Below are 12833 nucleotides of genomic sequence, written 5' to 3' on the forward strand. Positions count from 1 at the left end.
AGGCCTGAGGCCCCTCCTGGGTGCACATTTTGGTTTTTGTTCTAACACTACACAGCTGATTCACATAACCAACTCATCATAACCAACTCATCATCAAGCTGTGATTATTTGACTCAGCTGTGTAGTGCTAGGGTAAAAACCTAAACGTGCACCCAGGGGGGGCCCCAGGATAGAGTTTGGGAAACCCTGCTCTAAACCACTATCCTCCTATTCCTTATTTTCATGGTGCTGATCACATCGGAATAGTCCTGCTTTTTACAATATCAACACAAGCAGCTAAAAGACAGACAGTATGATCTCAGATAACATGGTAAGAATGACAAAGCCTGCAGCTTTGAATGGCCTCTGAGGGGAGGGGTCTAGTCTGGTTGTGGGAGGTTTGGCCAGCTAGAGAAAGGGGAAGAGAGAGTGACAGAGAGAGGGAGAGTTGGAAGCTTAATTAACAATGATTGATTTCAGAAAGAGAGAGGAGGGTAAGAGATGGACGGATGGTAACATGAAAGAAACGGTAGGGGTCTGATGCCACTGTTGCAGTATGCAAACATTTGGGCCATGGCTGCATTCTTCTTTTAGGGTCCACACACAAAACACTACAAAACCGCCCAAGCACAACCAGGCACAACCAGGCACAACCGGTCTAGGATGTTGGTTGATCTAGATTCTACATACAATGGGTTTTTTTCTTTCTTTTTGCATTCTAACAATTTTGGTCGGTTCCTGTTCCCCACACATGGACCCTGGCTGGTATGGCGGACTAGTGACCAGAGGCCAGGCTGAAGCATCTCTCAGATGGGTTAACAAGGTCAGGAATCGCCCTCCCCTGGTGGGCCTCACTAACACACACACACACACACACACACACACACAATGTGTGTATCAATGTAGCTGTGTGTGTTTCAGGATGGAGTGTTTCTGGTGAGGGTCAGTTCCAAGGCTCTTCTGAGCAGTCCTACACCCTCATGGTGCTGAACCAAGGCAAGGTCTACAACATTCAGATACATCACCAAGGCAACACATAACACCTGGGCACCGGCCTCATGGGTAGCGAGGTAAACAAACAGCCTCCTCTCTGCTCCGTCAAGGGATCCCCTCACAAACAAGAATTCTACTTCTTTTTTTCAATCATTTTTAAAGATAATGTTATTGAACAGATAGTGAGAGAGAATGACAGTGGGAAAAGATAGAGGTTATGTCAAAGGTGACTAGGCCGGATTAAAAGCTTTGCCAACACTGTGTCTCGTCGTCATTACCACTAGACCAGCCAGGGGAATTCAAGGGTTTTCAGCTTAGCATGCAAAGGCAATTAAACATTGGTCATCTAGTTAGCAGGGGCTTTTGTCTAAAGTAGCTTACAGTTTACAAACAGATCAGGGACTCAGGCTGTAGGGTTTATTGGCTGTGCACAGATAAACACCACCCACTTGTTGACTTGATGCCTAAATGACCCAGTGCAGTCAAAAACAAGATTTTCCGGTGTTTTATATACATTTCCACAATATGATATTGGAATAATACATTGACATTGTGAAAATGATGCCCTTTTAGTGTACGAGCTGTTTGAAAAGGCCACCTGAAATTTCAGCCTGTTTTTGTGGGATGGAATTTTGGCTTGCCTGGTGACATCACCAGGTGGTAAATTAGTTAATAGACCAATAAGGGAGAGTTCCAAACCTCTTTGCCAATAACAGCTATTTTTCAGTTTTCCCCTCCCCACTCAGACTACTCCCAGACAGTCCTAGCTAAATTCTTGCTTGAGGAATTGCTCTTCCAGCTGCAAAGTCACAATTATCTATATTAAAAAAATTCATGAAAACTAAAATGTGCATTTTGGTCTTAATTTAAGGTTAGGGTTAGGCATTAGGGTTAGCAGTGTGGTTAGGGTTGAGGCTAGGGTTAGGTTTAACATCCGATTTTATGACTTTGTGGCTGTGACAGCTACTGAACACTCTGCAGAGTTCTTGACAATAAATGCCAACCTGCTAACACAAACAAACCAATGGCTCTTTCAAATCTATTGTGCTGCTGTGTTGCTGATGCAGAGTTTCCCAGGAGTGAAGATGATAGACCACCACACACACACACCTCTGCTGCTCATAAACATGGAGAGAGGACCTGGAGCACAGAGCCAGTGCTGCCTGCTGCACCCTGCACCACTCTGACCAGAACCAGCAGTGCAGGAGACACTGTGTGTGTGTGAGTGTGTGTGTGTGTGTGTGTGTGTGTGTGTGTGTGTGTGTGTGTGTGTGTGTGTGTGTGTGTGTGTGTGTGTGTGTGTGTGTGTGTGTGTGTGTGTGTGTGTGTGTGCACATGTTCTCAATGACTTACCTTGTTAAATAACGGACAAACAAATAAAAAAGGTGTACAAGGGAAGAGATATCTGAAATAATGAAGCTGGTAGGGAGAAGAGAGGGAACCAGATTTTATTAGGTAGCCAAATAATCAAATCAAATGTTATTGGTCACATACACATGGTTAGCAGATGTTATTGTGAGTGTAGCGAAATGCTTGTGCTTCTAGTTCTGATAGTACAGCAATATCTAACAATTCTACAACAACTACCTAATACACACAAATCTAAGTAAAGGAATGGAATAAGAATATACACATGGATGAGCAATGACTGAGTAGCATAGGCAAGATGCAATAGATGGTATAAAATACAGTATTTCCAAATGAGATGAGTAATGCAAGATATGTAAACATTATTAAAGTGGCATTATTAAAGTGACTAGTGATCAATTTCTTAAAGTGGCCAATGATTTCAAGTCTGTATGTAGGCAGCAGCCTCTCTGTGTTAGTGATGGCTGTTTAACTGTCTGAAGGCCTTGAGATAGAAGCTGTTTTTCAGTCTCTCTGTCCCAGTTTTGATGCACCTGTACTGACCTTGCCTTCTGGATGGTAGCAGGGTGAACAGGCTGTGGCTCGGGTGGTTGATGTCCTTGATGAACTTTTTGGCCTTCCTGTGACATCGGGTGCTGTAGGTGTCCTGGAGGGCAGGTAGTTTGCCCCCGGTGATGCGTTGTGCAGACCGCACCACCCTCTGGAGAGCCCTGCGGTTGTGGGCGGAACAGTTGCCGTACCAAGCGGAGATACAGCGCGACAGGATTCTCTCAATTGTGCATCTGTAAAAGTTTGTGAGAGTTTTAGGTGACAAGCCAAATTTCTTCAGCCTCCTGAGGTTGAAGAGGTACTGTTGCACCTTCTTCACCACACTGTCTGTGTGGGTGGACCATTTCAGTTTGTCCGTGATGTGTACACCGAGGAACTTAAAACTTTTCACCTTCTCCACTACTGTCCTGTCGATGTGGATAGGGGAGTGCGCCGTCTGCTGTTTCCTGAAGTCTACGATCATCTCCTTTGTTTTGTTGACGTTGAGTGAGAGGTTGTTTTCCTGACACAACACTCCGAGTGCCTTCACTTCCTCCCTATAGGCTGTCTCGTCTTTGTTGGTTTTCAAGACTACTACTTTTGTGCCGTCTGCAAACTTGATGATTGAGTTGGATGCGTGCATGGCCACGCAGTCATGGGTGAACAGAGAGTACAGGAGGGGGCTGAGCACGCACCCTTGTGGGGCCCCAGTGTTGAGGATCAGCGAAGTGGAGATGTTGTTTCCTACCTTCACCACCTGGCGGTGGCCCGTCAGGAAGTCCAGGACCCAATTGCACAGGGCATGGTTGAGACCCAGGGCCTCAAGCTTAATGATGAGCTTGGAGAGTACTATGGTCTTGAATGCTGAGCTGTAGTCAATGAACAGCTTTCTTACATAGGTATTCCTCTTGTCCAGATGGGATAGGGCAGTGTGCAGTGTGATCGTCTGTGGACCTATTGGGGCGGTACGCAAATTGAAGTGGTTCTAGGGTGTCAGGTAAGGTGGAGGTGATATGTTCCTTGACTAGTCTCTCAAAGCACTTCATGACAACAGAAGTGAGTGCTACGGGGCAATAGTCATTTAGTTCAGTTACCTTTGCCTTCTTGGGTACAGGAACATTTGTGGCCATCTTGAAGCATGTGGGGACAGCAGACTGGGATAGGGAGAGATTGAATATGTCCATAAACACACTAGCCAGTTGGTCTGCGCATGCTCTGAGGACACGGCTAGGGATGCCGTCTGGGCCGGCAGCCTTGCGAGGGTTAACACGTTTAAATGTCTTACTCACGTCGGCCACAGAGAAGGAGAACCCACAGTCGTTGGTAGCGGGCCGCGTTGGTGGCCCTGTATTATCCTCAAAGCAGGTAAAGAAGGTGTTTAGTTTGTCTGGCAGCAAGATGGTGTCCGTGATGTGGCTGGTTTTACTTTTGTAGTCCATGATTGTCTGTAGACCCTGCCTCATATGTCTTGTGTTTCTCTCATTAAACTGAGAGAAAAATGTCTTTGATTACAAGTGTGAATATGTCAATTGCTCTTTGCTAAGAAGCTATTTTTGTTTATTTTGACCATTTTAATTGAAAACAATCACAGCAAGGTACTTCATTGTTACCCAGAATTGATTTGATATTGCAATAAAAATGGTTGCTTTGAATCTTTAACACATTGCAGGTTGACATTTATTGTCATGAATCTTTCCCTGGAGGCAGAACTGAGCGATTTTCGCTAGAGCTAGATGGTCGAGCTGTAAAGTCAAAATTGGCTATATCATAAAAATTCCTAAGAATTTGTTTTTACTTTTTGGTGTTAATGTAAAGTTAGGGTTAGGCATTAGGGTTAGTAGTGTGGTTAAGGTAAGGTTTAAAATCAGATTTTATGGCTGTGCCAGCTAGTGACCACTCTGCAGAGCTGCATCCAGGGAAAGATTCATGACAATGAATGCCAACACGTCATAAACGAACTAATGGCTCTTCCCATTCTATGATGCTGCTCCTTCCCAGGAGTGAAGGATATGATAGACCACCACACACACACCCTCTGCTGCTCATAGACATGGAGAGAGGACCTGGAGCACAGAGCCAGTGCTGCCTGCCGCATTGAGAACACACACACACTGTGTCTACTGCACTACTCTGACCATAACCAGCAGTGTGTGTTCTCAATGACTCACCTGGTTAAATAAAAGGGAAGAAAAAGACGTGTATAAAGTAGCTGGTAGGGAGAAAAGAAGAGAGGGAACCAGATTTGTATTAGCTACAGTAGCCAATTCACAATGGAGGGTTAATTTTCATGTTATTAGGTTAATGTTATGAAGTTGCGTGTCGTAAGCTAAATGTAGTGAAGTTGTATATATTATACTGGTCTTCACCTGTCCTTTTTAGGTTGTGATCATTATTAAGCTGAGAGAAAAATTGGTTTATTACAAGTGTAAATATGTGGACAACTGATGGTCCCTATCCAGTTCTATTGGCTCCATGCTTTCCACACACACACACACACACACACACACACACACACACACACACACACACACACACACACACACACACACACACACACACACACACACACACACACACACACACACACACACACACACACACACACAAACATCCTCTCCTTCACCTTAATTTCCATTCCATTCTCCTCCGTCTTCCTCATCTTCTCCCTCACTCCTCAGCCCGAGGTCATGTTTGGCCAGGTCACCCACCCCCTGTTCGGCTCTATTCAGAGAGGCCATCTTGTCTGGGCGGCTGAAGTCACACGATCAGGTCACACCATCTCAGCTGTGCCCGCACTGAACAGAAGAAAAGATTTACTAAAAAACACACTGTAAAATAAACGTGTCTATTTGACAAAGCTGGCCTAGCTCTGTGCACTTTTTAAAATAGGTTTAAATCAAAAGGACTGAGTCTACCAAAATGTAGGCCTTTTATTTAAAAACAGTGGATTTGTTGATTAGTTGAACTGCATGTGGCATTGTAGGGCTAGAACAACATGGATTGTCTGACAGTTCCCTAGGTAGGAGAGGGTGTGGATTGTCTGACAGTTCCCTAGGTAGGAGAGGGTGTGGATTGTCTGACAGTTCCCTAGGTAGGAGAGGGTGTAGATTGTCTGACAGTTCCCTAAGTAGGAAAGGGTGTAGATTGTCTGCCAGTTCCCTAGGTAGGAGAGGGTGTGGATTGTCTGACAGTTCCCTAGGTAGGAGAGGGTGTGGATTGTCTGACAGTTCCCTAGGTAGGAGAGGGTGTGGATTGTCTGACAGTTCCCTAGGTAGGAGAGGGTGTGGATTGTCTGACAGTTCCCTAGGTAGGAGAGGGTGTGGATTGTCTGACAGTTCCCTAGGTAGGAGAGGGTGTAGATTGTCTGACAGTTCCCTAGGTAGGAGAGGGTGTGGATTGTCTGACAGTTCCCTAGGTAGGAGAGGGTGTGGATTGTCTGACAGTTCCCTAGGTAGGAGAGGGTGTAGATTGTCTGACAGTTCCCTAGGTAGGAGAGGGTGTAGATTGTCTGACAGTTCCCTAGGTAGGAGAGGGTGTAGATTGTCTGACAGTTCCCTAGGTAGGAGAGGGTGTAGATTGTCTGACAGTTCCCTAGGTAGGAGAGGGTGTAGATTGTCTGACAGTTCCCTAGGTAGGAGAGGGTGTAGATTGTGTGACAGTTCCCTAGGTAGGAGAGGGTGTAGATTGTCTGACAGTTCCCTAGGTAGGAGAGGGTGTAGATTGTCTGACAGTTCCCTAGGTAGGAGAGGGTGTGGATTGTCTGACAGTTCCCTAGGTAGGAGAGGGTGTGGATTGTCTGACAGTTCCCTAGGTAGGAGAGGGTGTGGATTGTCTGACAGTTCCCTAGGTAGGAGAGGGTGTGGATTGTCTGACAGTTCCCTAGGTAGGAGAGGGTGTGGATTGTCTGACAGTTCCCTAGGTAGGAGAGGGTGTGGATTGTCTGACAGTTCCCTAGGTAGGAGAGGGTGTAGATTGTCTGACAGTTCCCTAGGTAGGAGAGGGTGTGGATTGTCTGACAGTTCCCTAGGTAGGAGAGGGTGTGGATTGTCTGACAGTTCCCTAGGTAGGAGAGGGTGTAGATTGTCTGACAGTTCCCTAGGTAGGAGAGGGTGTAGATTGTCTGACAGTTCCCTAGGTAGGAGAGGGTGTAGATTGTCTGACAGTTCCCTAGGTAGGAGAGGGTGTGGATTGTCTGACAGTTCCCTAGGTAGGAGAGGGTGTGGATTGTCTGACAGTTCCCTAGGTAGGAGAGGGTGTAGATTGTCTGACAGTTCCCTAGGTAGGAGAGGGTGTAGATTGACTGACAGTTCCCTAGGTAGGAGAGGGTGTGGATTGTCTGACAGTTCCCTAGGTAGGAGAGGGTGTGGATTGTCTGACAGTTCCCTAGGTAGGAGAGGGTGTGGATTGTCTGACAGTTCCCTAGGTAGGAGAGGGTGTGGATTGTCTGACAGTTCCCTAGGTAGGAGAGGGTGTGGAATGTCTGACAGTTCCCTAGGTAGGAGGGGGTGTGGATTGTCTGACAGTTCCCTAGGTAGGAGAGGGTGTGGATTGTCTGACAGTTCCCTAGGTAGGAGAGGGTGTAGATTGTCTGACAGTTCCCTAGGTAGGAGAGGGTGTGGATTGTCTGACAGTTCCCTAGGTAGGAGAGGGTGTGGATTGTCTGACAGTTCCCTAGGTAGGAGAGGGTGTAGATTGTCTGACAGTTCCCTAGGTAGGAGAGGGTTGGGGAAGACTGTAGTAGATAAAGGAGAGGGTTGAGAACACTGTAGTAGATAAAGGAGAGGGTTGGGGAAGACTGATGTAGATAAAGGAGAGGGTTGAGAACACTGTAGTAGATAAAGGAGAGGGTTGAGAACACTGTAGTAGATAAAGGAGAGGGTTGAGAAACACTGTAGTAGATAAAGGAGAGGGTTGAGAAACACTGTAGTAGATGAAGGAGAGGGTTGAGAACACTGTAGTAGATAAAAGAGAGGGTTGGGGAAGACTTTAGTAGATAAAGAAGAGGGTTGAGAACACTGTAGTAGATAAAGGAGAGGGTTGAGAACACTAGTAGATAAAGGAGAGAGTTGAGAACACTGTAGTAGATAAAGGAGAGGGCTGAGAACACTGTAGTAGATAAAGGAGAGGGTTGAGAAACACTGTAGTAGATAAAGGAGAGGGTTGGGGAACACCGTAGTAGATAAAGGAGAGGGTTGAGAAACACTGTAGTAGATAAAGGAGAGGGTTGGGGAAGACTGTAGTAGATAAAGGAGAGGGTTGAGAACACTGTAGTAGATAAAGGAGAGGGTTGAAAACACTGTAGTAGATAAAGGAGAGGGTTGGGGAACACTGTAGTAGATAAAGGAGAGGGTTGAGAACACTGTAGTAGATAAAGGAAAGGGTTGAGAACACTGTAGTAGATAAAGGAGAGGGTTGAGAAACACTGTAGTAGATAAAGGAGGGGGTTGGGGAACACTGTAGTAGATAAAGGAGAGGGTTGAGAAACACTGTAGTAGATAAAGGAGAGGGTTGAGAAACACTGTAGTAGATAAAGGAGAGGGTTGGGGAACACTGTAGTAGATAAAGTAGAGGGTTGAGAAACACTGTAGTAGATAAAGGAGAGGGTTGGGGAACACTGTAGTAGATAAAGGAGAGGGTTGAGAAATACTGTAGTAGATAAAGGAGAGGGTTGAGAACACTGTAGTAGATAAAGGAGAGGGTTGAGAACACTGTAGTAGATAAAGGAGAGGGTTGGGGAAGACTGTAGTAGATAAAGGAGGGGGTTGGGGAACACTGTAGTAGATAAAGGAGAGGGTTGAGAAAACTGTAGTAGATAAAGGAGAGGGTTGAGAAAACTGTAGTAGATAAAGGAGAGGGTTGGGGAAGACTGAAGTAGATAAAGGAGAGGGTTGGGGAAGACTGAAGTAGATAAAGGAGAGGGTTGAGAACACTGTAGTAGATATAGGAGAGGGTTGAGAAACACTGTAGTAGATAAAGGAGAGGGTTGGGGAAGACTGTAGTAGATAAAGGAGAGGGTTGAGAACACTGTAGTAGATAAAGGAGAGGGTTGAGAAACACTGTAGTAGATAAAGGAGAGGGTTGGGGAACACTGTAGTAGATAAAGGAGAGGGTTGAGAACACTGTAGTAGATAAAGGAGAGGGTTGAGAAACACTGTAGTAGATAAAGGAGAGGGTTGAGAAACACTGTAGTAGATAAAGGAGAGGGTTGGGGAAGACTGTAGTAGATAAAGGAGAGGGTTGAGAAACACTGTAGTAGATAAAGGAGAGGGTTGAGAAACACTGTAGTAGATAAAGGAGAGGGTTGAGAACACTGTAGTAGATAAAGGAGAGGATTGAGAAACACTGTAGTAGATAAAGGAGAGGGTTGAGAACACTGTAGTAGATAAAGGAGAGGGTTGAGAAACACTGTAGTAGATAAAGGAGAGGGTTGAGAAACACTGTAGTAGATAAAGGAGAGGGTTGAGAAACACTGTAGTAGATAAAGGAGAGGGTTGAGAAACACTGTAGTAGATAAAGGAGAGGGTTGAGAAACACTGTAGTAGATAAAGGAGAGGGTTGGGGAACACTGTAGTAGATAAAGGAGAGGGTTGAGAACACTGTAGTAGATAAAGGAGAGGGTTGAGAAACACTGTAGTAGATAAAGGAGAGGGTTGAGAAACACTGTAGTAGATAAAGGAGAGGGTTGGGGAACACCGTAGTAGATAAAGGAGAGGGTTGAGAAACACTGTAGTAGATAAAGGAGAGGGTTGAGAAACACTGTAGTAGATAAAGGAGAGGGTTGAGAAACACTGTAGTAGATAAAGGAGAGGGTTGAGAACACTGTAGTAGATAAAGGAGAGGGTTGGGGAACACTGTAGTAGATAAAGGAGAGGGTTGAGAACACTGTAGTAGATAAAGGAGAGGGTTGAGAACACTGTAGTAGATAAAGGAGAGGGTTGAGAAACACTGTAGTAGATAAAGGAGAGGGTTGAGAACACTGTAGTAGATAAAGGAGAGGGTTGAGAAACACTGTAGTAGATAAAGGAGAGGGTTGAGAAACACTGTAGTAGATAAAGGAGAGGGTTGGGGAACACTGTAGTAGATAAAGGAGAGGGTTGAGAAACACTGTAGTAGATAAAGGAGAGGGTTGAGAAACACTGTAGTAGATAAAGGAGAGGGTTGGGGAAGACTGTAGTAGATAAAGGAGAGGGCCCAGAGGGGTATAGAAGAGATACAGACATACGTACATGCCAGTCTGTCCAAACACTCAGACATGGAGTCCAGCCCCTTCAGAATGTGGTCCAGATCAGTAGTCACCCTGTTCGGTGCTCCTCTCTCTTCTCTCCATCTGAAACACCACAGACAGTCAACTAGATTACACTCAGTCAGTGTAAAGTCAACCTGCATGGCCACTGGTTCACGTAGAAAGAAATAGTCTACTTTCAAACATTCCTCAACATACACTGAACAAAAATATAAACGCAACATGTAAAGTGTTGGTCTCATCTTTCAAAGATCCCAAAAATGTCCACACGCAACAAAAGCTTATTTCTCTCAAATGTTGTGCACAAATTTGTTTATATCCCTGTTAGTGAGCATTTCTCCTTTGCCGGGATAATCCATCCACCTGACAGGTGTGGCATTTCAAGAAGCTGATTGAATAGCATGATCATTACACCGGTGCACCTTGTGCCGAGGACAATAAAATCCACTCTAAATGTGCACAATGCCACTGATGTCTCAAGTTGAGGGAGCGTGCAATTGGCATGCTGACTGCAGGAATGGCCACCAGAGTTGTTGCCAGATGATTAAATGTTTGTCTACCATAAGCCAACGTCGTTTTAGAGATTTTGGCAGTAAGTCCAACCGGCCTCACAACCACAGACCACTTGTAACCACTCCAGCCCAGGACTTCCACATCTGGCTTCTTCACCTGCGGAATCGTCTGAGAACAGCCACCCAGACAGCTGATGAAACTGTGGGTTTGCACAACCTTAGAACTTCTGCACAAACTGTCTGAAACCATCTCAGGGAAGCTCATCTGCGCGCTTGACGTCCTCACCAGGGTCTTGACCTGACTGCAGTTCAGTGTCGTAACCGACTTCAGTGGGCAAATGCTCAACTGCGATGGCCACTGGCATGCTGCAGAAGTGTGCTCTTCACGGATGAATCACGGTTTCAACTGTACTGGGCAGATGGCCGACAGTGTATGGCGTTGTGTGGGCGAGCGGTTTGCTGATGTCAACGTAGTGAACAGAGTGCCCCACAGTGGCGGTGGGGTTATGGTATGTGCAGGCATAAGCTACAGACAACAAACACAATTGCATTTGATCAATGGCAATTTGAATGCAGATACCGGGACGAGATACATTGTCCTGCCATTCATCCGCCGCCATCACCTCATGTTTCAGCATGATAATGCACGGCCCCATGTCGCACGGATCTGTACACAATTCCTGGAAGCTGAACATTTCAAAGTTCTTCCCTGTCCTGTATACTCATCAGACATGTCACCGAAAGAGCATGTTTGGGATGATTTGGATTAATGTGTACAACAGCGTTTTCCAGTTCCCACCAATATCCAGCAACTTCGCACAGCCATTGAGTACGGTTACATGCACACAATAATGTGATTGTGGATAATCAGATTACTATAATAGTTTGATTAAAACGTTTACGTTTTGCAAGAAGAACAATTCCCCTAACAATCCTGTTTGCATCGACACATCTGAAATCAGGTTACCTGATGGCACTCTGATAAATGCAGAAAATTGCCAATAAAAAAAAAACGCTCAACCACAGCAAACATGTTATTTTTGGTAAGCATATTTGATTCTGAGTTCGGACATATAACGTTTGTATGTGAAAACTATGACTGCGCACAGATCAAATACACCACTGGAACGATGATTAAGGTGTGTACATGTCCTAATAATTCAAAAGATTGCTCAGAAAACCATTGGCATATGCTTACCTCGATTCTGACCGTACGCCAATTAAAATAAGCAGAGTAAGGTGTTTACATGGCTATTGCATAATTTGCCTACGTTATATGGGCATTGAATTTGTGAAGACCAGGTACGAGAGCTGGGGATAAATTACTTCTCTAAAGAGAGGCATATTGGATAAACCGCTTGTGCACGCTTTCCCCTTAATGAGGAATGTTATTTTTCTTGTTGTTTGTAGTGTTGTCAATAAGCCGAACACTTTGGTAATGACATCATAATGTAATTGTATTGATTGTCTATGTATCTTTATTAGATTGTCATGTTTCCCCCACAGCCCTCTCTGTGTGAGGTCTTGTTGTTGAGACATTGATTGCCATTGCCTGGCACCTGAAAAAGGGCTCATACTGTATGTCAATGTCAGTTTAATTAGCGGACTGCTGTCCTATTTCTGGTCTTTGGATTATGTACCAGGATCCCGCAACCCATTTCAATTTATTTAAGGTGGAGTCCAGCCGTTGTTAAACTTTTCATAATCTGCCTACTGCCATAATCCGTTTTAATATTGAATTATTAGTGTACATGTAAACATACTCATTGAAGAGGAGTGGGACAACATGCCACAGGCCACAATCAACAGCCTGATGTGATTGAGATGTGTTGCGCTGCATGTGGCAAATGGTGGTCACACCAGATACAAACTGGTTTTCTAATCCACACCCCTACTTTTTTTTATTTTTTAATTCCCAGTCATGTGAAATCCATAGATTAGGGCCTAATGAATTTATTTAAATTGACTGATCTCCTTATATGAACTGTAACTTAGTAAATTATTTGAAATTGTTGCATTTATAATTTTGTTCAGTGTACTCTGAAGAATGAGATAAAGGCTTTAGAAACTGTAAGCCTTAAGTACAACTCTACAGTACCATGACTGCTGGGGGTACGACTAGGATGTGACTATCAATATGTAGAACGTCAACACGTGCATGCACATTTTACCAACTCCTTTTGGCATCCCAATAAACAAGCTGACAGTCA

The sequence above is a fragment of the Salmo salar genome, chromosome ssa05 (genome assembly GCF_905237065.1).
Source record: "Salmo salar chromosome ssa05, Ssal_v3.1, whole genome shotgun sequence".
NCBI classification, from domain to species: domain Eukaryota; kingdom Metazoa; phylum Chordata; class Actinopteri; order Salmoniformes; family Salmonidae; genus Salmo; species Salmo salar.